This window comes from Halichoerus grypus, chromosome 3 (assembly GCF_964656455.1).
Source record: "Halichoerus grypus chromosome 3, mHalGry1.hap1.1, whole genome shotgun sequence".
Classification (NCBI taxonomy): Eukaryota; Metazoa; Chordata; class Mammalia; order Carnivora; family Phocidae; genus Halichoerus; species Halichoerus grypus.
Window position 1 is genome coordinate 20,390,502 of NC_135714.1, and position 16,381 is coordinate 20,406,882.

Consider the following 16,381-nt stretch of genomic DNA (forward strand, 5'->3'; position numbering starts at 1 on the left):
GCAATGTATTAGGGTTCTTCAGAAAAACAGAATCAGTAGAATATATTTATATTTACATCATAATCTATCTATCTATCATCTATCTATCTATCTATCTATCTATCTATCTATCTATCTATATCTACACTGAGAGAGACAGATAAATATAAGAGGAGATTTATTATAGGAATTGGCTCATGTGATTATGGAGGTAGAGAAGACTCAGGATCTGCCATCTACAAGCTGGAGAACCAGGAAACCTGGTGGTGTAATTCAGTCCAAGTCCAAAGGCCCGAGAGCCAGGAGTGCTGAGGTCTGAGGGCAGGAAGGGGATATCCAAGCTCAAGCAGAGAGAATGAATTCACCCTTCTTCTACCTTTTTGTTCCATTCAAACCCACAGGCAATTGGATGATGCCAACCCATATTGGTGAAGGTGATCTTTACTCAGTCTGTGAATTCAAATGCTAATCTGTCTTGAAGACATACGCATGAAACACTTAGAAATAGTGTTTTACCAGCTATCTGGGCATCCCTTAGCCCAATCAAGTTGACACTTAAAATTAACCATTACAGGCAATAATGGAAAAAAAACCCAAAACTTCATAATGTTCTTTTTGTTGAGTCTCCAAATGATTTGAAACTCCATATGAGCTAGGAATTTTGAGAAAGGAGGGATCACGGTACACATTAGGCTTTAAGGAAAAGGTGTGATAGAATTTGGAGTCCAAGGGAGGTTATAACTTATCTAAGTAGAGAGGAATGTGGGTGATCAAAGCTCAGATTATAGCAGGAGCAAAGGAATGGGAGCAGGACCATGTGAGACATCTTTAGGAGCAAGTAAGTAAACCAATCTGTTGGAGTGGAAGTTTCCAGAAGGGGAGTGTTGGAGAGCAAGGCTGGACAGCTAGGTCAGGCCGAATTAGATGGGGCCTTGCATGCTGGCTAAGAACTTGGAGTAACAAGCACAGCTGAGCAACTGACCCGGTAAGACAGAGCCAAAACCAATCAGCAGTGCTTAACCAATACCTACAGTCCCTTCCATAGGTAGTATATTATACCCTGGCCTTGAAAGTGTGACTTGCCCTCTTTTAATCTCCCAAATAGGCAGGTGTGCTGTGATTTCTTTGCCAGAATTCCATAATCTTGTTTTAAAACTTACTACCCAATTTGGAATGTGCCTAAATCCTAAATCCCAGACAAAGTGAGCTTGGCCTTGAAGAGCAGGAATTTTTGTCCTTTAACACAAGCCAGTCATTCCAGATAAGAATAACAATAATAATGGCTGAACCCAACCCAAAATCCTGCCACAAATTCCAAACTCTTAATGACCAGGGCTGGCCTCACAGTGCCTGGAGGTGGAAAAGGAAGTGGTAACCAGCTTCACCTCTCCCCAGGGCCTGCCTGATGTTGGCAAATTCTATCAATTGCTTTGCAAATGCCAACGGAGTCCTTTTTTTTTTTTTTTTTAAGATTTTATTTATCTATTTGACAGAGACAGAGATAGCGATAGCAGGAACACAAGCAGGGGGACTGGGAGAGGGAGAAGCAGGCTTCCCGCTGAGCAGGGAGCCCGATGCGGGGCTCGATTCCAGGACCCTGGGATCATGACCTGAGCCGGAGGCAGACGCTTAATGACTGAGCCACCCAGGCGCCCCTAACGGAGTCCTTTCAAGAGAGAGATGTAGGTGTCCTGTTTTTCTCAAAAGTTCTTTATTGGATGGATGGATGGATGGATGGATGGATGATGGATAAATGTATGGACAGACGGATGGACAAATGGATGGATGGATGGTGGGCAGATGGGAAGAAGAGCCCATTTCAGGTCCCAGGGCAACTCACCTAATGTCTCAGGAAAGCATGATACTCTCATGGAATGACAAGCACCTTCTTCACTACAAAATTTTTTTAAAGAGAATCTAGCCCAGGGATGTAGAGAAAATCAAGAACTGGCTCTTCATTTCAATGACTTCTTAGTGGTCTACACTTTTGATTTGAATATTCATCCTTTAATATATTGGATCTTAACTCAAAAATGTGCGTGTATGATTCAAAGGCAAAGTGTTGAGTGACTTGGCATTATGCTAGGTGCTGGGGACAAAGCAATGAATGGGACAGAGGTGGTCCCTATCTTCTCATATATTGTGAAATTAAATAAGATACTTTATGAGAAAATGCTTAGTATGATGCCTGGAAGCTAGTAAGTGTTCAGTGTTGGAAAAATTAAAAAATTGAGTGAATGAATGAAAATAAACTAGTCATTTCTGAAATGAGTCATCTCATTTGGTGTTTTCTAGCTTTTTATCATTTGCATACCAACGTCATGATTTGTGCCTTATATACAAACTGCATTGCTATTATTTGTTGAATATTTATTCTTAAAATCTAATTACTTGTTTTCTGCCTAAACATTTTTGTTTTGAAACAAAAATATCCTACTACTGCTACAAATGGAAAATTATTATCACTTGCTATTAAACAGAAGTAATCCTGAAAACACATATATAATGGGAAAAATAACAGTGATGTTATTCAATTCTAGCTTAGAGAGGTTCTGGGCCCGAGGCCTCCTTTCTAGTGTTTATACCAGGGAGTTTAGTTAGCGTTGGAGAAGTGTTGAAGACACGCTAGTCCCCAGCTGAGACTTTATCTAGTACAAAATATAATATGATGATGAAATGCCAATTTCATTAATTAAGGAACGCTTTCAGTGAATGTGGATTTTATTAAAATCAACTATGACCACATAGCTTTGAAAAACAGCAGTAGATAAATATACAGAAAAGTACTCATGCAGCCCTCAGAAAATGAATGTTTGGTGAATATCTGCATAGAAAACAAGGACGTGGTCTTGCTTACCACTGTCTGTTAGACTTCCAGAGCTGCCAGTAACAGACATTTATTTCTCCCAATTCTGGAGGCTGAAAGTCTGAGATCAAGGTATCGGCAGGTTGGTTTCATCTGAGGACTCTCTCCTTGGCTTGTAGACGGCCATTTTCTACCTGTGTCTTTATGTGGTCTTCACTTGGTGTCTGTGTCCAAATTTCCTCTTCATATAAGGACACCAGTTATATTGGATTAGGGTCAACCCTAATCACCTCATTTTAACTAAAGTACCTCTTTAAAAACCCTGTCCCCCAGTACAATTCTGAGGTACTAGTGGTTAGAATTCCAACACATTTCATATAGACACAAAAACAAGCTGTATCCTTCCTGGCATCTAGAATAATGCTTGACACATAATAGGTGCTCAATAAATGTTTGCTGAATAAGAGAACAGGAGAATGAGTGGATGACCCTACAGCCCCTTGGGGGTCTATGATATCAGAAGATGCTACTGGTTTCATATTATTTAGTCTTTTCAGGAATATTTTTCATGGTCATTTATGAATAGGTACTAGCTTGATTGTCGATAAAAAAAAATTATTCCAGTGAATTCACAGCAGTACAAAGGACTTACCCTTGCCCACTATAGACTCATTCATTCATTCACCCATTCATTTGTTTGTTTGTTCATTCAATAAGTATACAACTAGGAGGGATGGTTAATTGGTCCTGGCTTCTTTCTCTGTCTTCATTCCCTGGGTTTCACCTCGGATTATGTCCTAAGTCTTGATCCACATCCAATACCCAGGAATCCCTGACAGATTATCTCCACATCTGCAGACTTATATCTGGTCAAGCCCTTATAAACTCCAGGAGGCCCCACACCTTCCCTACCCTGGCTGTGCATTGGAATCACCTGGGAAGCTTTAAACATTTTTCCCATTGCCCATGCCTCAACCTGGTTGGACTGAATTGGAATTTCTGGGGGAGAGGCCTGAGCATCAGTATTTTGTCAACCTTCCCACAGGATTCCAATGTTCAGCGAGCACAAAGAACCCAGGAACTCCATGTCCCCCTGGAAAATAACCAGATCATATAATCATAAATTCCAGGGCTCTGCACATGCCCCAGTCTCCTGAAGATGCTGCCTTCCTGCGTTGCCCATCCTTACTAACACTCATTCTCCTATGTGGAGATACACTTGTCCATCCATTCAACCAAGACTCATGGAGCATCAATGTGGGAGCAGCTAGGGGGGAAATATAAGCATGGTCTTTCCCATTAAAAAAAAGAAAAGAAAAGAAAAGAAAGCTTACAATCTTATAGGAAAACCAGAAGTGTGAGTATTTGCTGAGTATGATGCTACTCGTTCATACATTCATTCATTCATCAGCTACTTACTGAGTGTCTGTTAGGTACCAAGCTTGAAGATACAGAGGTGAGCAAGAGACCCAGTGTCTATCCCCATGGGGTTGACAGTCTGGCAGAAAAGAGAGGTTAGACCATAGTAAGGTGTGGTGATGCTATGGCAGAGAAGAGCGTAATCTAGGGACACACACCAAGGGACATAACCTGATTTAGGGGAGAGGCAGCATTTCCTTGAGAAACAGAGATTTAAGCTGAGCCCTTGAAGATAGAAAGAAGTCAACTAGACGAGCGTAGGCCTCATAAGAACAGAAATCCTGTTTGCTTTATTGTACTCCCAGTGCCTGGCTCACAGTAGGGGCTCAGGACATTTTTGTTGAATGAATAAGTGAATGGAAGGCAAAAAACCCAGGGGAAGGTTAGTGTGTCTGAAGCAGGGAATGTCGGAGGGAAAATCTCCAGGTTTACGACCGGAGGGGGAGGCAAAGGCTAGATCAGGGAGCCTCATAAGCCATAAAAAAGGAGGTGGGACTTTATCTTGGGGTCAAGGGGAAGCCATTGAAAGTTTGGCAGAACAACAACCGGCCCGATTTGCATTTTGGAAGCATCATTTGGACTGCAGTGTGGGATTGGATGGGAGGGGGTACGGGAGACTGAACAGCAGCTGTGTGATGGGGTCAGAGTGCTGGGTGGTGGTCTGCTCTCCAGAGTGGGGAGACAAGCATTATCTAGGCAGAACGGAGTTGGTTCAGTGGTTGACTGGCTGGATTGGGGGTGAGGGAGGAAGTGAAGCCACCCGTGGGCAGCTGGTTTAGGAAGTCACAGGATGATGACACGGTTCCCTGAGGCAGGCGGCTCTGGATGCAGAGCAGGCCTGGGGTAGAGGTGCCATGTTTATCTCAAGCCATGTTGGGTTTGGGGCGGATGCGCTGGGAGCTCAGTGGCGAGGCCCGGGTCGGAGGCAGAGTTGTGGGACGACTGTACAGAGAGGGGACGCTTGAAGCCCTGGGAGTGGAGAGGTCACTGGGAGGACTGTGTGAAGGGAGAGGAAGAGAGACAGAGTTATTTTGCATTCTGCAACTACTTTGGCCGTGGTCAATTAGCTATTGTTCCGGTGGAGGCCTGCCACCCCTCCTTCCCAGGTGGGATGCTACCCAAATCAGAAACTGACTTTTTGGCCTTGTTCAATTAGCATACAGAATAGCTCCCATTTACTGAATGTATGAGGCCCCCTGGTACTTGTCAGCTGTGTGGCTTTGGGGAAATGATTTAGCCTCTCTGTTTCTCTGTTGCCTAACCATTAAAGTGAGGTTAAAAATACTTACTTCATGGAGTTGCTGTGAGGGTTGAGCGAGTTACTCTGTAGGCTCTTGGAACAGCTCATGGAACATCTTAAGCACTATCTAACATCTGCTCTTCATCACTTCTATTATTATTGTTGTAATTTTATCCTTCCAATTTCTCTGCACAGTAGGAATTGGTAACATCATTTTCCGGAGGAGGAAACAAAGGGTCAGAGAGGTAAACTACCCTGTCCAGGGTCCACCTCCTGAGCTATAAGGACTCCTGGCCATAAGAAATGGAAATCCACTGCGGCTCACTTCAGGGGGAAATACACAGGCTGTCTCATGGAACCCACGCTGATGATGTAACTGGGACTCTCAGTCAGGACCTCTCGGTTGCAAACAAGAGAAACCAACTCTGGTTTTGCTAAAACTAAAGGGAATTTTCAGAAGGATGATATGGCGCATCGAGCTTGTGGCTGATCACAGATGGGGCAGGGCGCGAGGCTGTCTGGAGGGACCAAAGCTGGAGGTCTAGCAGGTTTCCTGAGGAATGACTGTTGGGTCACTCCAGACAACCACCCCTCTGCTCCCTGGGGTGAATGGCCCCCGTCAGTCACTTGCCCATATTCACATTCTGGGGGAGGCCATTGTGTTCATGCTGCTCAGGACATGTCTAAATGTGGCGGTCCCTGGGGTGGGAAGGAGGATCTGTCTCCCCCCTCACATAGGTGGGCAGTTGCCTGGAATGACCCATCCCCACAAGGCAACTCACAGAGAGAGGTCACTCCCCAAAAGGAAAGGAGGGCCTGCTTTGGCAATGAGTGCTGGGCAGCCAAAAACACACAAACCTGCACTTTACCAGCTCATGACCATGAACTAGCCAGGGACAGGAATGCTCATGAGACTGTCTCCAAGTCTCACTCTGAGCTCTCTTTATATCTCTGCTTCATTCATCTTTCTCTATTTCCCTGAAAACTGACTTTCTCTGCATCCTAGGTAGAAAATGACTATCCACAGCCTCAGGATTTCTTTTTCCTTTTTTTTTTTTTTTAAGATTTTGTTTGTTTGTTTATTGATTTATAGCATGTGTGAGCAAGGGGAGGGGCAGAGGGAGAGGGACAATCTCAAGCAAACTGTGCTGAGCACAGAGCCCGATGCGGGGCTCGATCCCACGACCCTAAGATCGTGACCCGAGGCAAAATCAAGAGACGGAGGCTTAACCCACTGAGCTACCCAGGTGCCCCACAGCCTTAGCATATCTTGACTGGCCCAGCCCCAGTGGGACTGAATCTCTTAGTACAGTTTCAACTTTCCAGGCAAGGAACTGAGTGGTCTAGCTCAGGTCCAGGTGTCTACAACTGGTCCAGTCAGTTGAGGCCAGGAGGCCAGAGACAACGAGGGGGCCTGGGGGAGGGGAGCACTCTGCAGGACCAGCACGGGGACTTCTCATAGACTGTGAGCCACAGTCTGTGGGCTTTATAAGTCCCTGACTGTCCTAAACGGCCTTTCAGTAGCAGCTCAACACTCTGGATTTCCAGACCAATCTCTAGCCTGGGGTCACCCCAGTATTAACAATCTTCAGAGACTGTCACCGCTCGGCAGGACAGAGATGACAAGATATTTGTCGCCCTGAAGGCCAGAGGCAGAAGTGAACATCACTGGCTGAGGAAGCCCAGGAGATGTTGGAGGAGGCGGGGTGGGGAGCTAGCTTGTGCAGAATTTGGGACTATGTGTCTGGCAGGAAGATGTACCAAAAGAAAAGGCCCTTTCCCTGCCTTAGGGAGCAGAGCTCCTACACACTGCCCATTAACAGGGACTCCAATTCTTGGGGTCTGCGACCAAATGCAGGAGAGGAGGACAGAGAGAGTCAGAGGACAAGCCCAGAACTGAGATGTTAGAGCTCAGGAGAGGACCGAGGGGACACCAGTCCATCTCCCCCATGTCACGGCTTCAGAGGTTTAGAGATATGAAGCCTTACCCAGTGCCCCAGGCTGGTGACAGAGCGGGAACGTGCATTTAGTTCTCTGGATTCTTTGCCTGGGGCACTCACCACTCTCAGAACCACCCCCCATGTTTTATTTTTAGAACTCTGCTTTATTCTGAGTTTTGCCGTGCAACCAGAAGGAAGGAAGTGAGTTTCCCTCTGAATGGCTGTGGATTTGGCATCACCTTGGATTCCACAGTTAATCCCAAATGTGAGCCAATGGCTGGGATAGTCCTTTCTCCCCTCGAACAAACCGAGAGAGTGGTCAGGCCACTTGCAACTCCTCCGCATTCTCTGGGAGTTGTCCTGCGAAGCTTGTTCTTGGCTCGGGACCATTTAGGGCCCCGAGGAGAAACTTCCACGCCCAGTATCCCTTCAGTCCTATCTGAGATTAGTGGAAAGTCATATATCTGGGGCATCTGGAATGCGGGCCCAAGGATTGAATTAATCCCAGAGAAGCTGGCCCATCTTCCCAGCCACAGAAGACCATTCTGGGGGACCTGCCAAGATTTTCTTGAAACCAAATGCGTTGAAGGGCTGATCCACTCCGGGGTTCTCCTGAGGATAATTTGTAAGTTTTTCTTGTCTTTTTAAAGTTTTGAACTTTAGTGTTAGCATTTATTTTTGAAGAGGTAATAATTATATTCAGATGGCTCCAAGTGCAAATCGGTCTGTGGAAAAAGTCTTCCTCCCACCCCGTGGTCCCCAGGCAGCCAGCTGTAATTGGTCATTTTTTTTTTTTTTTTTTTTTTGCCAAGTGTCCTCTTCAGGAAGAACCTACCTGATGAACGCAAGTTGCTGGTGGTGCAAAGAAATATGTAAGATACGTTTAGCTGGAATGTATTGCTCCCGAATCCAAGGTGTGCAGGGCACCTTCCAGAGCCGTCAGGAGGCAGGGGGCAGAAGATCAGCTCTGAGGGCAGGTGTCAGATTCTGAATCCCGTCTCTTCCTCCTTCTGGGATCCCAGGCAAGTCTTTGCTGACTCATCCTGTCTGCAGACATGTGGAGGATGAAAGAACCTCCTCTGTAGGCAGCTTGGGAGGATTACGAGACCACACAGGTTCCCGGCCCGTTCTCAGGCGCCTGCTCTGCACAGATGGTCCTTAATATTATCTCTTCTCGGCGACTTCTCCACTAGAACACAAAGGCAAGGGCAAACACAAGGGTAAAGCTGCATCCATCCGAAGCACCACGGTACGCTGTCTGGTGGCCCAGTGGCTGGCCCGTGGCAGAGATTCCACAGACCACCATCGTGGCTGATGTTTTGAAGCACTTGCTATGCTCCAGGCCTCGTACCAACCCTAGTACAGATACATTCACAGTGTGGCGCGAGCCAAGCTACTCATGCTCTTTGACAAGGTCCAAGTATGGGGGACGATCCTGAAAACAGGAGACTCCACAGCTGGCTCCCGCTATTCTCTCTCACTTTGTTTATGGCAATCTTTATAATTGTGGGAATATTTCTGGGCTGGCTCCTGCTATTCTCTCTCATTTTGTTTATGGCAATCTTTATAATTGTGGGAATATTTCTGGGGTTTCATGATAAAGTGACTACTCATCTTAGTTATGCCTATCTAAGCAATCATAATGAAACTAATTCCACGAAGAATTAGTTTCTATAGAACAAAATAACAAGACGGTCACGCTCTGTCTAGCACCTTTCTCTTTGCGTACTGTTTTTTAGTTTTAGCGAAAGCCAATAAGCGGAAATCAATAAAGGTCCTGTTAATCATTACAAAGGAAAAATGAAAGAAGGCTATGGCTGTAATCCAGAAAATGATCTAAGATTTGGAAAAACAAAAATATCCTAACATATAAATAAAGTTCCTCCGAGGCTGTCAGGAGGAGATGCTTGCAACCTGACCCTGTGTCTGTGTCTCCTCATTCGCCGACGCCGTCCTTTCCTACGAGAGACCCACCCCGGCTGGAGCTGGACTCCGGCAAGTGGTGCCCAAAGTGTGGGGCTCGACTAGGTAAGCCTTTCTACAGGGACGGATAGGACTCTGCTCGTGGGTACTGCAGACCCCTCTGTGAAGGAATACAGAGTAAGAGTGAGCAGAAAGACAGAACTTAGAGAAGCTATGGGCCATAAAGAGTCAAAGGAACGATGACTCTTTATTGATATTATTAAGCATATGATTGAAAAAAGAGGTGTTAAGGTTACTCATGCTCAACTGGCTAGATTTTTGACCTTTGTAGAGACCTGTTGCCCTTGGTTTCCGAAAGATGGTAGTCTTGATATTAGAACATGGAACAAGATAGGGGAGGAAATGCGGTTGTACTATTCTAACCATGGTCCTGAAAATGTATCCGTGGAGGCATTCTCTTTACGGACATTGTTAAGAGATATGTTAGATCTTATGCCTAGCTCACAGGCTTTACACAAAAAATTATGGGAGACACATAATGCTGCCGCCACTGAAGAGACACCTCTATTACAAAAATCAGCCTCTCAATTACTGGTAATAAATGAAATGAAATCAGAGGATGAGGATAAAGACAATAAAAGAGTTGAAGGGAGAGACGATCAATTGTCCTCCGAAGATGAGGTAGCTCTTGAGGAGGAGGCTGCTAAATATCATGAACAAGATTGGGAACTTTTTGCAAACGCCACAGCCCCTGAATGCGGCTCTGTGATTAATCTACATAGACAGTTAAAAGTTCCACAGAACAAGGCCTTAGTTCGTAAAAAACCCTTGCCACCTATTAAGAATATTGGCTTTAAGGGAGCAATACAGGAGGCCTTGCGAGATGGGGATTTAACCTTTAAATGTTTTCCAGTGACTTTTGATGATGAATGGGATGAACCTCGGTGGGAACCCCTCCCTTATAAGGTCTTAAAGGAACTAAAAATGGCCTAGATGCCCTGACCATATGGAGGTGGTCACGGCATGTGTGGGTCCCCCTCATGCTCTCTTGGTGCAAGGTCATGGGCAGTTACAGGTAAACAAGATTAATCATACCTATTATGTATCCTGTTCAAAATGTACATTAACTAATTGCATTGATCCAACTGTTGGACCAACTGTCTTTATAGTTGTTCATCAACCTCCTTATGTAGTGTTACCTGTAAAATTAGAAGAACATTGGTATGATGATCCTGGCATGTATACGATTCAGCTTGTAGATAAAGCCTTACGCCGCCCTAAGAGATTTATTGCAGCACTTATATTAGGTATTACTGCTCTTATAGGAATCATAAGTTCTTTTGCTATATCTACAACTGTTTTAGTACAGGAAATACATACTGCACATCATGTGGATAGATTAACCCAGAATATTTCAACTGCACTTTATTTGCAGGAACAAATAGACAAGAAGTTTGAGGCACGATTAAATGTTTTAGAAGAAACTATATTATATGTAGGAAATCAAATTCAAAATCTCAAAACTCGGTTAATCACTAGATGCCATGCACAATATAAATGGATCTGTGTCACTCCCCACCATTATGATTCCTCATCTGTCCCTTGGGACAATGTCAAAAATCACCTATGGGGAATATGGAGCAATGATAATATATCCTTGGACTTAAACTCCGTGCAAGAAAAAATTAAAGACATTAGTTTGGCACATGTGTCCTCAGCCACAGCCTCAGAAGTTGCAGATTCCTTTCTTGCCACTTTGCAGAAATACACCACTACTGCCTGGTTTCCATCCCTCATCAAACTAGGTATATCAGCACTAATTATTATCTCCCTTTTGTTTCTCTTTCCAGTCTTCGTCAAATTACTAAGTAGAGGAATAAAACAAATTCATTTGGAATTGAAGACTTTGCAACTGAAAGCCAAAAATAAAAAAGGGGGAGATGGCGCGAGCCAAGCTACTCATGCTGTTTGACAAGGTCCAAGTATGGGGGACGATCCTGAAAACAGGAGACTCCACAGCTGGCTCCCGCTATTCTCTCTCATTTTGTTTATGGCAATCTTTATAATTGTGGGAATATTTCTGGGCTGGCTCCTGCTATTCTCTTTCATTTTATTTATGGCAATCTTTATAATTGTGGGAATATTTCTGGGGTTTCATGATAAAGTGACTACTCATCTTAGTTACGCCTATCTAAGCAATCATAATGAAACTAATTCCACGAAGAATTCGTTTCTATAGAACAAAATAACAAGACAGTCACGCTCTGTCTAGCACCTTTCTCTTTGCCTACTGTTTTTTAGTTTTAGCGAAAGCCAATAAGCAGAAATCAATAAAGGTCCTGTTAATCATTACAAAGGAAAAATGAAAGAAGGCTATGGCTGTAATCCAGAAAATGATCTAAGATTTGGAAAAACAAAAATATCCTAACGTATAAATAAAGTTCCTCCGAGGCTGTCAGGAGGAGATGCTTGCACCCTGACCCTGTGTCTGTGTCTCCTCATTCGCCGACGCCGTCCTTTCCTACGAGAGACCCACCCCGGCTGGAGCTGGACTCCGGCAACAGTGGCCACCCTGTGAGCTAGTTGCCCCATCCCCATAGCATAGATGAGGACACGGAGGCACAGAGACACTGTCCCCTAGCTGGAGAACCCCAGCAACACCAGCGTCTGATTTCTGGAAGTCTGGCTTTGGTACCTAGAGCACTCTGAGGGTGACCCCCTGTTCCAGAAGGCTCCAGGCTAGGGTGAAGTGAGTGAGGCACTTGCTTCAGGCACAAAATTTAAGAGTGGGGGGCAAAACCTCAGTAATCAAAAGAAATAATATAGATGCACTGTTGTTTTAAACAATCACAATGAATGCGAAAAAAATCCATGACGAGCCAAATAACAAAATGTAAATAAAGAAAAGGTCAGGGCCAGTGAAAATCCCTGCTCCTGATGTGAGAACCTGTTTGGGCGGGAGAGGCCAGGCCGGACCCAGGGAGGGAAATGCACGACCAGCCGCGGGCAGGTCAGTGGAGACAGGGAGACCAGCCTCAGCCGCCGCCTGCCCTTCCAGCTGGGACTCCTCAGGGACTCAAGGACTTGTGCCTTTTGGTCTTCCTCAGCTTCGGGCAGGTGGCAGTGGGTCTCTGGGAGCTGCGGGAGGAGCTGCTGCGAAGCAGAAGAGGCGGTGGGTTGTGCTTGTCGGAGGAAAGGGAGGAAGTGGTGTGCCCTCCAGGACAGTGGGCTAGCGGGGGGAAGGCCACCGGAGGAAGGGCATACCAGGAGACAAGGCAGTGCTCTCTTAGCATCAGAAGGAGACAGCACCAACTCTGTCGGGAAACGCTTCGAGAAGCCCATCGGCAGTAGAGGCTGCAGACCCAGGGCTTCCCGGGCAGCCAGGAGCAGAGGAAGGAGAAGCTATTGCAAGCAGAGGAAGAAAAACTGAACTGTAGCGGGGACAGAGGGGGGTGGGGGCGGGGGGAGGGGCCAGAGAAGGAGGCTCCTGCCCGTGTCTTGATGTGACTTCTCCCTCTGACCTCTCATCTCCATCTCACACCACATTTGCGGCCATCGCAAACTGCTGGGGGGCAGATCTGTAACAAGGCTGCAGAGGCTCCCCGTCCGCCTCTGGATTTCGAGAACGAACCTCGTATCCGCAGGAAATGGATGCATCCCCCCTTTCTGGGAAAGATGGCTCATTTGTGACTGTTAGCCAGCAATTAAGAGATTTCAGAGTGATTTTGCTATTGATTAGAAGCCTATTTCTGTATCCACTTTATCTCTGTAGATCTGGGATAACAGTACTTCTCTCCCAAGTGTTCTTTTTTTTTTTTCTAAAGATTTTATTTATTTATTTGAGAGAGAGAGAGGGAGAGCACAGCGGGAGAGGCAGAGGGAGAAGCAGACTCCCCACTGAGCAGAGAGCCCGATGTGGGACTCCATCCCAGGACCCTGGGATCATGACCTGAGCCGAAGGCAGACGCTTAACTGACTGAGCCACCCAGGCGCCCGTCCCAAGTGTTTTTATAGTGGCTTTGCCACTTGGCAGAGATCTGGGGAGCCCATTTGGGGCATCTCAGCAAGCCAAACTCTAAATTTTCTCTTTGAACTTGTTTCTCTTCCATTCCCCCAATTCCAGTAAATGGCACTGCCATCCACCTAGCTGTTCAGACTAAATTCCTGGCCGTCACCCTAGAGCTCTCTTTTCCTTCCATCTCATCCATCAGCAAATCAGGTGGACTTGGCCTTCCCCCATGGCAGCTTAGGATGACCAGCTGCCCAGGCTTGCCCGGGGTTTCCCACTTCAGCACCAAGGGCCCCGTGTCCCGGGAAGCTCCTGAGCCCAGGCAAACCGGGGAGGTTCGTCACCCTGATCTGTGGCCACACACTAGTCCAATGCACATGACTGCATACGCTCCTCGCTGCTGGCCTCCTGGCTTCTCTCTGGGCCCACAGCCTTTCCCCACACTGGAATGCACACCTCTGCACGCTGCTCCGGGAGGCTCTGGCCTCACTCCAGCTTCCTCCAGCACCACACGGGAGCACCCCCTCAACATGCCAAGTCCCCTCCCCCACACTGCCCTGGCTGTCCCCTCTTCCCGGAACGCTGTCCCCGGGTCTCCACACAGACCTGCTTCTCATCATTCAGGTCTCAGCACAAATGTCACCAAGTCAGAAAGGGCTTTCCTACCACCCAGATGGAAATTAGCCTCCCCCAAACCGCCCCTCTTTATCCCGTAATTCTGGTTTATCCTTCTCCTTATGTGTCACTGCTAAAACAGCTGTGTGCATTTTGTTTATCTATTGCCTTTCATTTCCTCTCTGCTCCTCCAGAGGGTAAACTCCTTGATAGCAGGAAGCTTCTTGCCCTCATTCTCCACTAAACCCCCAACACCTAGAACGGTGCCTGGCACGCAGGTGGTGCTTAATAAATGAGTGGAAGCAAGGGGTCCCTGCACAGGATTCACAGCTACAGAAGACATTGTTTCCACCTTCCAGAGCGTTGAGGGGTAGGGGCCGGAGGGCGCGGCAGCAGAAGGGGACATGTGATGAGGTGCTATCTGAGTTATCCGAGGTAAGAGAGGGTCTGAGTCTTCCTGGAGGTTCTGGGGTTTCCAGAGGCAGAGCTAAGGGCACTCGAAGGGCATTTCCCATATGTAGACCATGGAGGCAGGAGGGAGCAATGCACATAGGGGTCTGTGCTTGGCGTGGCCTGTGGAGTTTGCAGTCAGCAATGCCTGGGTGATGAAATCTGCCAGGGGAGCAGCAAAGAGCCACGGAGAGCTTTGGAGCCACACATCTGAGTCATTCAGGGTGGCAGAGAGAACCCTGGGTTCCCTACAGCGCTGTTGCTAGGGTGAGGGGTAAGGGGACGAAGGTAGGACTGGGAGAAAGGAAATAGGCAGGGAATGTTCTGAGGGAAGGCTTGCTAGGGTTTTTCGGCTGTTTAGATCTTCGTGGCAAAGGGAAAGGAAATATCCAACCAATTTCCTAATTCTATTGATTTTCAATAGAATCCATTAGAATTGATCCATAGAATTATGCCATTGCAGGAATCTATAGAATTAGGAAATTCAATAGAGAGATCAATAGAATTGGGTCAAAGGTTGGATATTTGGGGCAAAGGAGAGCCACACAGGAAAGTTGACAAGAGGCTGGGCAGAGAGAGGTCTCTGCGGGAGGGACTGGTTTGGGTGGGTCACTCCAAGAAAATAGTCTTGCAGACCGTGGGATGTGGGGTGCTCGTGGGACAGCCAGGTGATGCTCCGTTAGGACCTGTGGGGTGGGAGGGATGTACAGGTCATTCTTGCCACAAAGGGAAGTTCTTAAACCTCTTTGGGTCCAGGACGCTTGTGGATATGAAGAAGCTCTGTATCCACTCCCCTGAAAAATGCATGTGTCCACATACTCTGAAAAACTTGCATTTCAAGTTCAGCCCCCATGGTCAAATGGGTGTTTTTTTTTGTTTGTTTGTTTGTTTGTTCTTATCTTTTGTGTGCCCTTGAGATTGGCTTTTGTGTATGGAGAGGTTGGTTCTGAAAAGATTTCAGCTTTTACAGTATTTTAAATTTGTTCAAGCTGCAATTATTAAAAATTCTTCTCTCTTCATCTTCTTAAATTTAGCTTTAGAATATCTTCATTCGGTTTAAAAAGAAATCTACTCAAATTTAAACCATTTTTTAAAAAAGATTTTATTTATTTTATTTGACAGAGAGAGACACAGTGAAAGAGGGAACACAAGCAGGGGGAGTGGGAGAGGGAGAAGCAGGCTTCCTGCGGAGCAGGGAGTCCGATGCGGGGCTCGATCCCAGGACCCTGAGATCATGACCTGAGCCGAAGGCAGACGCTTAATGACTGAGCCACCCAGGTGCCTCATAAACCATTTTTTTAAATTATTTATTTTTATTTAAATTCAATTAACATATAATGTATTATTGGTTTCAGAGGAATAGGCCTGTGATTCATCAGTCTTATATAACACCCAGTGCTCATTACTTCCAGTGCCCTCCTTAATGTCCATCACCCAGTTACCCCATCCCTCCACCCACTCCCCTCCAGCAACCCTCAGTTTGTTTCCTGCAGTTAAGAGTCTCTTATGGTTTGTCTCCCTCTCTGATTTCATCTTGTTTTATTTTTTCCTCTCTTCCCCTATGATCTTCTGTTTTGTTTCTTAAATTCCACATATCAGTGAGATCGTATGATAATTGTCTTTCTCTGACTGAGTTATTTAGCTTAGCATAACACCATCTAATTCCATCCACGTCGTTGCAAATGGCAAGATTTCATTTTTTGATGGCTGAGTAGTATTCCATTGTGTATAGATACCACATCTTTATCCTTTCATCTGTCGATGGACATCTTAAACCGCCGGTTTTAAGAATACTTTATTTACACTTAGACTTCTTTTATACTTTGAATATACTGTTTTTGGTTTCTTTAAGTTATTGCAATCTCCAAATGTAACAAATCTTCCAAGGTACCCAAGTAATTTTTATAAATCTAACAAATTAAACCTTAACATAGTGGATTTTAGGTTCTCTTCAGTGTTCTGATACGGTTTAGAAACTTATTAAGATTTCCACTTAAATT

The 16,381-nt window shown here is 45.8% G+C and overlaps 1 protein-coding gene and 1 long non-coding RNA gene across 2 annotated transcripts in view; both read left to right on the forward strand.

Annotated features, from left to right (window-relative positions):
- Nucleotides 1-16,381, forward strand: part of SLC34A2 (solute carrier family 34 member 2) — a 204,951-nt gene that overhangs the window by 135,301 nt on the left and 53,269 nt on the right. The window lies entirely within an intron of this gene.
- LOC144381241 (uncharacterized) lies at nucleotides 8,816-11,787 on the forward strand. The gene is made up of 2 exons (XR_013446125.1): nucleotides 8,816-9,412; nucleotides 11,158-11,787. It is a non-coding gene; the product is annotated as an uncharacterized LOC144381241 (long non-coding RNA).